Source organism: Gopherus flavomarginatus, chromosome 15 (assembly GCF_025201925.1).
Source record: "Gopherus flavomarginatus isolate rGopFla2 chromosome 15, rGopFla2.mat.asm, whole genome shotgun sequence".
In the NCBI taxonomy this organism is placed as follows: Eukaryota; Metazoa; Chordata; order Testudines; family Testudinidae; genus Gopherus; species Gopherus flavomarginatus.
The window spans coordinates 27,585,966-27,596,841 of NC_066631.1; positions in this window are offsets into that span (position 1 = coordinate 27,585,966).

The window sequence follows — 10,876 nt, forward strand, 5'->3', positions numbered from 1 at the left end:
GCCCCCCGAGCCGCTGCCCCCCCGCTGGCCGCCTCAGAGGCCGCTCGCAGTCGCTGGGTCGGTCAGAGCCGGCACTGGTCGCTGCGCCGCCTCCGCACCCAGCCGCGCTCCGCCGCCATCTTCAGCTCGCGTGCTCCAGGGTTCAGGCCCGGACGGCAACCGCGACTACGGGGAGAGAGTGAGGTCAAGCCCGCCTCCAGCACTGACCCCGCCTCGCCGGCTGGGGACACGCCCCCAACATCCGGGGCCTCGCCACAACCCCTGGTCACGTGCGGGCGCCCGGCTGCAGCCTCATTAGCTACCGGCCTCAACTCATTTGCATAAAAAGAAAAAATATGTCTGCCGCAGCCATCACCTCTATTTCTAAAGGTGATTTCTAGTCCCAGTATGCAACAGGCTTAGGACTACAGTTCCCAAGGTGCAATGCGGGAAAAAGTGCGCCTCTGAGGCAACGACGGGTAGCTGTTTGAGTCTTGATGGAGCGTGGCATGATGGATCTTGTAGTCCCCCCAGATTAAGACCTTTATTGGAGTCATCCCCCTCTGCCTCCCCCCCCCCTCGCGTCAAGTGGGAGGCAGCTGCAGGTTGTAATTCCATAGTTGTGGCCCATTAATAGGGTGACCTTATGCTGACTGTGGGACACCTTGTAAAATTACTCATATTCAAGTGAGTTCAAGGGTAATCAGTCAGAACTGTGCAGGGGTAACATTCAAATCAATATCAAATTGACTGAGCCCTTGTTAAAAAGAAATAGTGCTTAGTTGGATTCTTCTTTATTTACCTGCTTACCTTTAAGGCTTTAGGGTTCACATGGGGAAGGGTGACACACACTCCTACCCCAGCCCCCCTCCACAGGGAGGGATGACACACACAAACTCCTGTACGCCTCCCTCACATAGTGGCAGTGACCAACCTATGTGACCATCCCTGCCTGGTGCTCTCCACACTCCATGCCTAGCTAGGACCCGGGAATGGACCCATTTCTCCTGCTACCTTGTGCCACATCTTCCCAAGACAACATGTTGGAGAGAACAACGCAGGGTCACTTGCCCGCTTTCCCTCCCCAGATTTCTGCCAGGGTTCACACTAGAATGTGGCCAGCAGGAGCCTTTTGGCACTGTGTGGGAGGGAAGGGACAGGAGCTGCTTCCAGGGGTGAGGGGAAGAGGGGTTACCTGGCCCATCTTTGCAGAGCTCCTCTCTTCTCCCACTGCCCCCTTCCCCAGTGTGGCTAGAAGCAGCTTGTCCCTTCCTGCCTGCACAGTGTCAAAAGGCAACTAACACCTCCAAGCTGCTGCTCGCCACCAACATAACCCAGCTGCCTCCAGCTACAGTGTGAGCAGGAAGGGGTTAAGCCCTAAGGATGCATTGTACACCAGGGCCCAGGGAACCTGCAGGGGCTTCAGTGAACCTCCCCAGAGAAGTGGCTCAGCTGAGGGTGCCGCCTAGGGAACATAGCAGCCCTACACCCCCTGGGGCCAGGGACCAAGGTGGGCAGAGGGGGCAGGTGAGGAGGGTACTAAGCCCCTGCCCAGAGGGCTTCTGTGGACAGGCTGGAAATCGCCCTCCCCGTTCCCACCCCACCACTCCAGAGCTTAGTGAAGGGGCAGAAAGGCTTCCCTGTGGCAGCGCTGTGCAGGGCTCTGGAGCATGCAGAGCTCGGCTTCTCCTGGCCAGCACCCCAGGCCGGAGATGTCTTTGGCTGGGCTGACATAACTACAGTTATGGAAAGATGCTGAAAACTTTAAAAATGACCCCTAAATACCACGTCACTGAGTTTGGCAAGGACAAATTTCACATTGATGATAATGTGCTGTTCTTACTGAATGCAACAAGGCTTTAGATTACATTCAAAGGCAGACAATTGTAGAATACATGGAAAGTGCTAAACATAAAACTGAATGAAAATTAACTAAAACAAGAGGCTGAAACAGCAGGGCTATTGACAACAGCAAAGAAACAATGCACTGCGAATGGATCATTCTATTAACTTTATTTTATTATAATGATTGCTGGAACTGGTAGGCTTTGAACTTGTTTAAAAATTGTAAATATGGTCAATAAAATATCATGTTAAATTGATACCTATATATGTTTTGGCTAAGGAAACTAAAGTTCAACATTTAATTTTAATTGCAGAAAAATGCAGATTATGGTTTGTTTTTTAAATCAGATAATTTTGGTTTTTTTAAATCATGGAAAAAAATTAGGATCCCTGCTGATCAGTGTTCCTGCTGGTGGTGCTCCAAGTAAATGTCCTGATTGTACTGGCAAATGCGCCCCCTGCTGTCCTACAATTTTACTCTCAAGAGAAGGTTAGATCCTTACTAAAATAATATTTGCTTACAATTCTAAAATGCACAAAATTGGCACAAAAACTGGAGCAAAGTATATCACCCATGGTTACTGTGGCTCGCTTGAATCCTCCCACCTCAAAGTCCAAGACTCATTCATATCCATTCATTTAAAGCTGCAAAACAAAATGAAGTTTTCTCTACCTGATTAATAAACTGAGCAGTGAATTAAGAGCTGAGATATCATGCAGTGTAAAACTGGCAGACACGCAAGTAGCTTTTCAGATCAGATTATTAAAATAACCTGATTTGTGTCTGAAGAACAACTGACATCATTATCCTGCTTCCCTGCTATTTTAGGGATTTGAGTTTGATAAATATAACCTGTAATGCCATACACTGTACAGAGAAAGGGACTGACATTCCCAGGCTCCTTACTATTTATTGAAAGGCTAATATTGTGCTAGACCAGAATTTAGTTTATTTTAGATTTATCTTACTTGTTTTTATTTAGCATAAAAAACATCTGTCTACCTGAGTTGTTAAACTTTTCTATTACAGAGTGGGAACAATGTTTGGTTTAAAATAAGTTTGTTAAGGACAAAAATCTCATCTTTATCTGTAGCTAAATCAAGGAGGAAACTCATATGAGTAATGGCAACAGGATTAGCCCCCCCCCCCATTGGAGAAGTATTTAGGAAGGCATCACAGTCTAATGGTCTGGACCAAGAGCCAGGATCTCTGAATTCTAATTCCAGCCCAGCTACCAGATCTCAGTGAAGCCTTGGGAAAGTTACTTAATTTTGGTAGGTGTCAGTTACTCCACCAGTTATATGGGATATTATTACTTACCTGCCTTGGTGAAGCCACAGGACAAGGCATTCAGGAGATCTAGGCTCAGTCTGCAGCTTCTTCATAGACTTGCAGTGTGATCTTAAGCATACCACAATTTCTCTTTCAGTTTTCTTGCCTGTAAAATGAGGACAACTGGTGGTTTAACACAGGTGGAGTATGTTTTGGTCAACATTAGAATCACTTGGAATCATGACTTGTGTGAAAACAGAGTTATAGATGTTTGAGATAGAATTATGCAAATACAGGATTGCATTATTTTTATTTTTATTTTTTTGTAGGGTTTAGTCTATTCTGATTTTAAAAGTCTGCCATAATGGGTCTTCCACCACTTCCCTTGGGAGGCTATTTCATGGTAGTAGATCTTACCGGCTGGAAGTTTTACCTAATAAAAGGATACTAGACATTGCAACATTTAGCAGGCTAGTTAAGAGTCCTTCATGTGGCATATTCAATAGGAAGATTATCTCACATTAATGTCTTCCTCAAAATTATGGATATCAGTATAAATCTTATCCAGTTCTAAATTTAGTGCAAGTGCCTTAAAACATTTAAAAGATGTAGCCAGGAAAGTGTTTGACCCCATCTAACAAGTTTCCTCAATTTCATCCTAGCATAAAGAAATGTGTTGACTTTGCCAAAACACATAGAGCGAGGCCAAGATTTACTCTTAAGTAACAGTGCTACTGAATGGCTCTTGATGGAATCTTAGTATCTTTTGCTCTGATGCATAGAAATATTTTTACAAGGACATTTAAGTTACAAATCATATTATTAAAAATGAAACAGTTAGTTATGCTATTAAATAAGAGATTAGATTGGTAGAACTGAAGTATTTTTTAAGTAATGCTATTTTCTTTTTGTACTTCTTTCAGGTACTAATACTATCACTTAGCTCTTATATAGCACTTTTCGTCAGTTCATCAGGAAAGCTTTATCATCACCCCCATTTTACAGATGGGAAATGGTGGCACAGACAGGCTAAGTGACTTTCCCAAGGTCACATAGGCAGTGACAACAGATGTCAGTTTAACTTTTGTTTATACTGTAGCCAGTTTGACTTTCCGGTTGCAGTGTGTTTGATGTGACTTGCTCAATGCTGCAGTGTTTAGGTTGTAAATATTGCAAATTAATGTTTAAATACACATAAAAAAGTGATTTTTAAATTTGATGCTTTTTATTTTGATCAAGTTTTATAAAATATTTGTTGAAATCTACAGTAATTTTGCATGTTATATTACCTTCCATGTGAGGATCACTTCATAATCATTACATAATTTAATCTACCAGCACATCTGTGAAGGAGCTAAATATTATTATTGTGCCTGGTTTGTCTTTGCTATATACTCTGAAACATGCTTTTTGGAACCTGCTTTTCAAGTCTAACACGCGCTGGGTTTTTTAATTTTTGTTCCTCTTACAGTCTGGGGAGACTTTGCCTTTGTTTTGTGTAGGAGGAAGTTTTATTTTTTTGTATTCTTTGTCTTTATCTTTAGTTCTGTATATGGTTTACTTGTGGATTGGATGTATGTATACATTTTTGGGAAAAAATATCGTAGTTTACTAAATTATCTGGTCCCACACTTAGTAGGACAGTGCTGCTCACTTTAGCCAATACCTAATGAGGTCTAAAAAGCAGCTTGATTTAAAAAAAGCAACTTGATTTAAAAAAAAAAAAGAGGCCTGTCAGTGTCACAGTTCCTATAGGTTCAGAGAAACCTCGGTAAAACACTTAAGAAAATATTAATCATGAGAGAGCTGATAACACAGTATAACATGATGTGCTAGACAGCTCCCTATTTTCTCTTCAGAAGTGGCAGCATTTCAATGATAGAGATGAATAAAAAGAATATAAAGCACTTTAGGATCCTTCCAGATGAAATGTGCTATGTAAATGTAAGTCTTTATCATTACAGCACAAGTGATGATAGATGTCTTCAGTATTTCAAACAGAAAAGGTGCAGAACAGTGTTTCAGAGTTATGTATGGAAGAAGCAGAAGAGAGTCCTGGGATACCTTATAGACTAACAGACGTATAGGAGCATGAGCTTGCATCCGACGAAGTGGGTATTCACCCACGAAAGCACATGCTCCAAAACATCTGTTAGTCTATAAGGTGCCACAGGACTCTTTGCTGCTTTTACAGATCCAGACTAATACGGCTACCCCTCTGATGTATGGAAGAACTGTTTAAAATCTCCAAAATTACATTGTTCAGCTGGACAGCCACATTTCTCAATATCCACTATTATATAGAATACCAGTGTGAGCATTAATGTCTACAGAAAATGTGAAAATAAGACAATCCTTTACTTAATATGTCACATACATAGGTCATAAAGACTGCTTCCCCCTGTGAAGCACATATAGATGCTAATTCCATATAATCAATCTAGGAATTGAACTGAAAAATAAAAATAAAGCTAGATATTGCTTCCGCAGCTAGGTCATCCTGATGAGATTTTTCAAGTGTGATTCTCTTCTGAAAAGTGACGCTGTAAAAATGGCACTTTTTACTAATCAGACCTGCTCCATGCACGTCTTCCGAGTTCCACGTGCTCTAGGAACTACCAGTAAGTAAGGTGACAAATCCTGGCTTAATTGAACTCAATGGCACAATTCCTATCGACTTCACTAGGGCCAGGATTTCACCAAGGATGTGATTGCTTTTTGCTCAGGTTAACTCTGCAGAGTCAACACAGCTATCGGAGCATTGGTTGAATTCTATTTCTCTTTGTGCATCATCAGATTTGTTCACTAAGTGCCAATGCATTAGACATATGTAAATCCAATGGGTGGAGTGCATTGGTATCAGTGAAGATCACCTGTGCAACCAGATTGGCTTCAAAGAAGGAGGGCAGATTTCTATTATACACACAACTATTCTACACACAAGAAGGGAGGTGGAGGGAAACAAAACCACAGATTTAATTTAGATCCAAAGCTGACTTAGAAAGCTGCCATTCGAAAGTGATTGTAAAATGAGCACATGCAGTATAGAATCACTGAGAGGTAAAAAGAATGTTGTCCCCCTAATGTAGTTTTTACAGTCACTTTCCAAAGTAGCACCATATCTTAAGTCATTCTTTCCCATATGTGAAGACTAAGCATAAAAAGAAGCATGATTTTTCCTTAGACTTAATTTAAAGGAAATGCAGAGACTTGTTACCAATTGCATCAAACTCAGAAAAACCCAGAACGATGGAAGTACCAAAAAAACCATAAATGTGTCTATTAACTTTCCTCCCTCTGCTTATAGAAGGAAATAAAGTAGGATGATACACATTTTAATAGAACACTGTATTAGAGGGCTAACCAAGTGATACAGTTGTAGCAAGTAAGCTGCTCTGGGGTTTCAGGTAGAATGCAGTGCATTGAAGACATCCTGTCCTTAACAGAATCATGAATTTCTAGGGAGCAGGACTGAAGGAAACTGTCACATGATAAGAAGTAAATTCAAATCCAGCCTAAATTAGTAGTGACTGACCGTTGTTACCAATAGAGGGCTGTTTTTAAAAGAGAGAACCATTCATTTTTGTGGTCTTGATGCACTTACAGGCAGACAGTTGTTTGCCTAACAAAACTCAAACACAGCTGGCACTAATTAGTCCTCTTGCTGGCAGTCTCAGCAGAGAAGTCAAAACCTGACCAGACCATAGGTACTTTACATGTGGTCTGTCCAGATGAGGTGTGAAGCATGTCAACAAAGGACAATGTGAAGAAGTTGGCACTGCTGCTGCCCATGCTGTACCTAGTCTATGGAAATATTTCAGTCTCCAGTATGACAGCTGAAGCCTCTCCAAAATGTAAGAATTTGCACACAAAAGTTACACCTGGAAGTTATGTATCAGAGGGGTAGCCGTGTTAGTCTGGATCTGTAAAAGCAGCAAAGAATCCTGTGGCACCTTATAGACTAACAGACGTTTTGGAGCATGAGCTTTCGTGGGTGCATCTGAAGAAGTGGGTATTCACCCACGAAAGCTCATGCTCCAAAACGTCTGTTAGTCTATAAGGTGCCACAGGATTCTTTGCTGCTTTTACCTGGAAGTTATGTTATTCAGATATTGTTAATAGCACTGTAAGCATTCTGATGTGCTATTTACAGAATTCAATCCGCCCTCTGGTGGTCATAAAGATAGCAGGGGTTTTCAGGACAAATTTGTTTGATGGCCTGAGTGTGGGGCCACCAACTCTTGCTGGTGGCTGCTCTCATACTTTCTCCTAAAATATTTAATTAGTTTTAGGAAAACCAAATAAATACACACACACACAAACACATCCAAATCATTATAATTTATTTATTGCTAGCTACTAAGTCTGTTGTGAAAAGTGATATTAACAAACATACAAGTACCACTTTTCATAGCAGACTTACTCTGCCCTGGCAAGCCTGGGGACAAATTAAGCTGGATGGAGGGTCATGGGAGGCAGTGGGGGCCAGAGGAGATGGGAGTGGTTGGCTGGGGGAGGCAGCAGGGGACTGGAGCCTGAAGCCCTGCAGCCAGAGTCTGAAACCCCATGGCCAGAGGACAGGGCCCAGGGACAGAGCCCGAAGCTGAGTGACTGGACTGTGGAGTCTGCAGTCATGCAGCCAGAGCCCAGAGCTGGATCCCAAAGCCCTGGAACCAGAGTTTGCTACCCCACCACCCCAGCAGTGAAGCCCAAAGCCTGAGCCCCACCACCCGTGGGAAGGCAGGGAACTCACCAGCTCCCTGCACCTACAGCTTTGTTCCCCAGCTGACTCCAGATGGGGGTAGGGCCCAACCACTGTTGGTGGACCCAGCAACCAAATACCAGTGCAGTGCATCCAGGAGAAACAGGAAGGGGGAGGGGGCACTATTCCCCTCTCCCCAAATCACAGCCCAGGAGACTGTGGCCACAAGAAAAGCCCCTGGTGGCCACATATGAGAAACACTGCAACACCCCCCCGGAATGGAGGTTGTTTGTAACTGTGAAATGTTCATAACTCTGAACAAAGCATTATGGTTGTTCTTTCAAAAGTTTACAATTGAGTATTGACTTAATACAGCTTTAAAACTTTACTATGCAGAAAAAAATGCTGCTTTTAACCATCTTAATTTAAATTAAACAAGCACAGAAACAGTTTCCTTACCTTGTCAATTTTGTTTAAACTTTCCCTGTTTTTAGTAGTTTACATTTAACAAAGTACTATGCTGTACTGTATTTTGTCTCTGCAGCCTGATTGCATACTTCCAGTTCAAAATGAGGTGTGTGGTTGACTGGTCAGTTCGTAACTCTGGTGTTTGTTTCTTGAGGTTCTACTGTAACAGGAATGAACTTGATCAGAAAAAGAAGAAAGCCCTGTATAATGATGCAGGGTCAGGTCACAAGCAGAAAATAATTGTTGCAAAACCATTAATCTTCAGATTATGACAAAACGGAGTAAGAGGAAGTTTCAGACCTTTCAAAATATCCTGCAGCCTAACCTCAGTTATGCAGCATACCGTAGGGGATTAGGAAAAGTGGCCACTAATGACTCATGCACAGAAGTGAGAATCTTCTTGCAGGAGCTTTGTTGTATAGCTACCTTCATAAACTTGAGAGTGGCTGATATGCACTAATCATGTGCCTGTGGTCATTAACGGCCCTTTAACTGGGAAAGTAATGTTTTCTATTGGTCAGAACATAGGTCTAGAACAACTCCTGACCTATGCAACTAACTTTGAGAATTGAGTAAGCCATTAACCAGTTTGCCTCAGTTTCCCCTACTATAAAATGGGTATAATGCTTGTATATCTCAGAGATGCAGTGAAGTTAAAATTAATTATAAACATTCAATTAAAGTGTCCCAAAAGCCATAGAGTTCTTCCTAAGAAAAAAAGATATTTAATTATAGTTTTAAAAATACAATTGCAATAATGCATGAAGTGTTTATTTAGTAGTTATTCAGTATTACTTAGTTCAAGATAGCATCAAATAGTTGTATCAGTTTATGAATCAAGAGATTTGATCAAATTTAGGGCCAAATTCTACCCTCATTTTGTATGTTGTTCTCCATTGAAGTCACTGGAGTTTTGCATAAACACTGAAGTTATGTTTACTCTAGCAATGTTCTTATTGGGAATCATTAAGAAAGGGATAGATAGTAAGACAGAAAATATCAGATCGCCTCTATATTCATTTATGGTACGCCCACATCTTAAATACTGCATGCAGATGTGATCACCCCATCTCAAAAAAGATATACTGGACTTGGAAAAGGTTCAGAAAAGGGCAACAAAAATTATTAGGGATATGAAATGGCTTATGTATGAGGAGAGAACAATAAGACTGGGACTTTTCAGCTTGGAAAAGAGACGAATAAGAAGAGATATGATTGAGGTCTATAAAATCACGACTGGTGTGGAGAAAGTAAATAAGGAAGTGTTATTTACTCCTTCTCATAACACAAGAACTAGGGGGTTACCAAATGAAATTAATAGGCAGCAGAGTTAAAACAAACAAAAGGAAGTATGTCTTCACACAACACACAGTCAGTCTGTGGAACTCTTTGCCAGAGGATGTTGTGAAGGCCAATACTACAACAGGGTTCAAAAAAGAACTAGATAAGTTCACGGAGGATAGGTCCATCAATGGCTATTAGCCAGGATGGGCAGGTGTCACTAGCCTCTGTTTGCCGGATGCTGGGAACAGGTGATAGGGGATGGATCACTTGATGATTCCCTGTTCTGTTCATTCCCTTTGGGGCACCTGGCATTGGCCACTGTCAGAAGACAGGATACTGGGCTAGATGGACCTTTGGTCTCACCCAGTATGGTCATTCTTATGTTTTAAGACCTTCCCTGGTTGCCCTACCACTGATACAGGCCTGTTGGTGGCAGAAGTGATGGGAGTGCTAGTGTCAATGGGTCACCACCAGGGCCGGCTCCAAGCACCAGCTGAGCAAGCTCGTGCTTGGGGTGGCAGATTCCAAGGGGCCGCATTTCCACAGTTTTTTCCCCCCTTTGCTCCGGTTGCCCTTTAGGGGGCAGCAGCACAGAGGAGGGGAGCGCCCTGCTGGGAGTGGTGCCAGGTCGGCCCGCAGGTTTTTGGTTTTTTTGCTTGGGGCGGCAAAAAAGCCAGAGCCGGCCTTGGTCACCACCTTTTTAACTGATGTGTCCCGTAGACCCGCTCTGAGTAGAATACATGATAAGGTGATTAAAATACCAGTAGCTAATCTACACTGGAAAGCCCAATACAGCTATTGCCATTGATAGAGCAGCAATGGTGGGAAATGCTAATATCGCCAGCAGACAAAACCTCAGAGTACAATATGCCCAAATCTACCCGTCCACGCTGAAGTCAGTGGGAATTTAGCCTGTGTGTGAACTGCAGGACTCAATAGCCCAAGCACCTACTAAGGAAGGTGCTATAGAGACTAAAGAGTTTCTGGGCCTGGGCACCTATGTGGGGCTGGGAGCATGTTATGGTTTTGAGGTGTACAGCACCTAGCACAATGGGGTCCAGGGTGAGGGATTCTAGCTCCTACAGCAACACAAATAATAAAGGATACGACATGGACAGACTGACCCCATCTCACCCTCCCTTCTTCCAGTGCGGAGACAAAGACTAGTCTGACACTGGGGGCCCTGCTCCCTCCAACCTCCCCCATGATGCCCGGGAGTGGGGATTGGCCTTTTTCCCGTCATGCCCCGGGGCTGTAGCTTGGCCTCTCCCATGATGCCCCGCGGCGTCTCCTTGGTTACCGAGGCGCTGGCGCGAGCGAGCGGG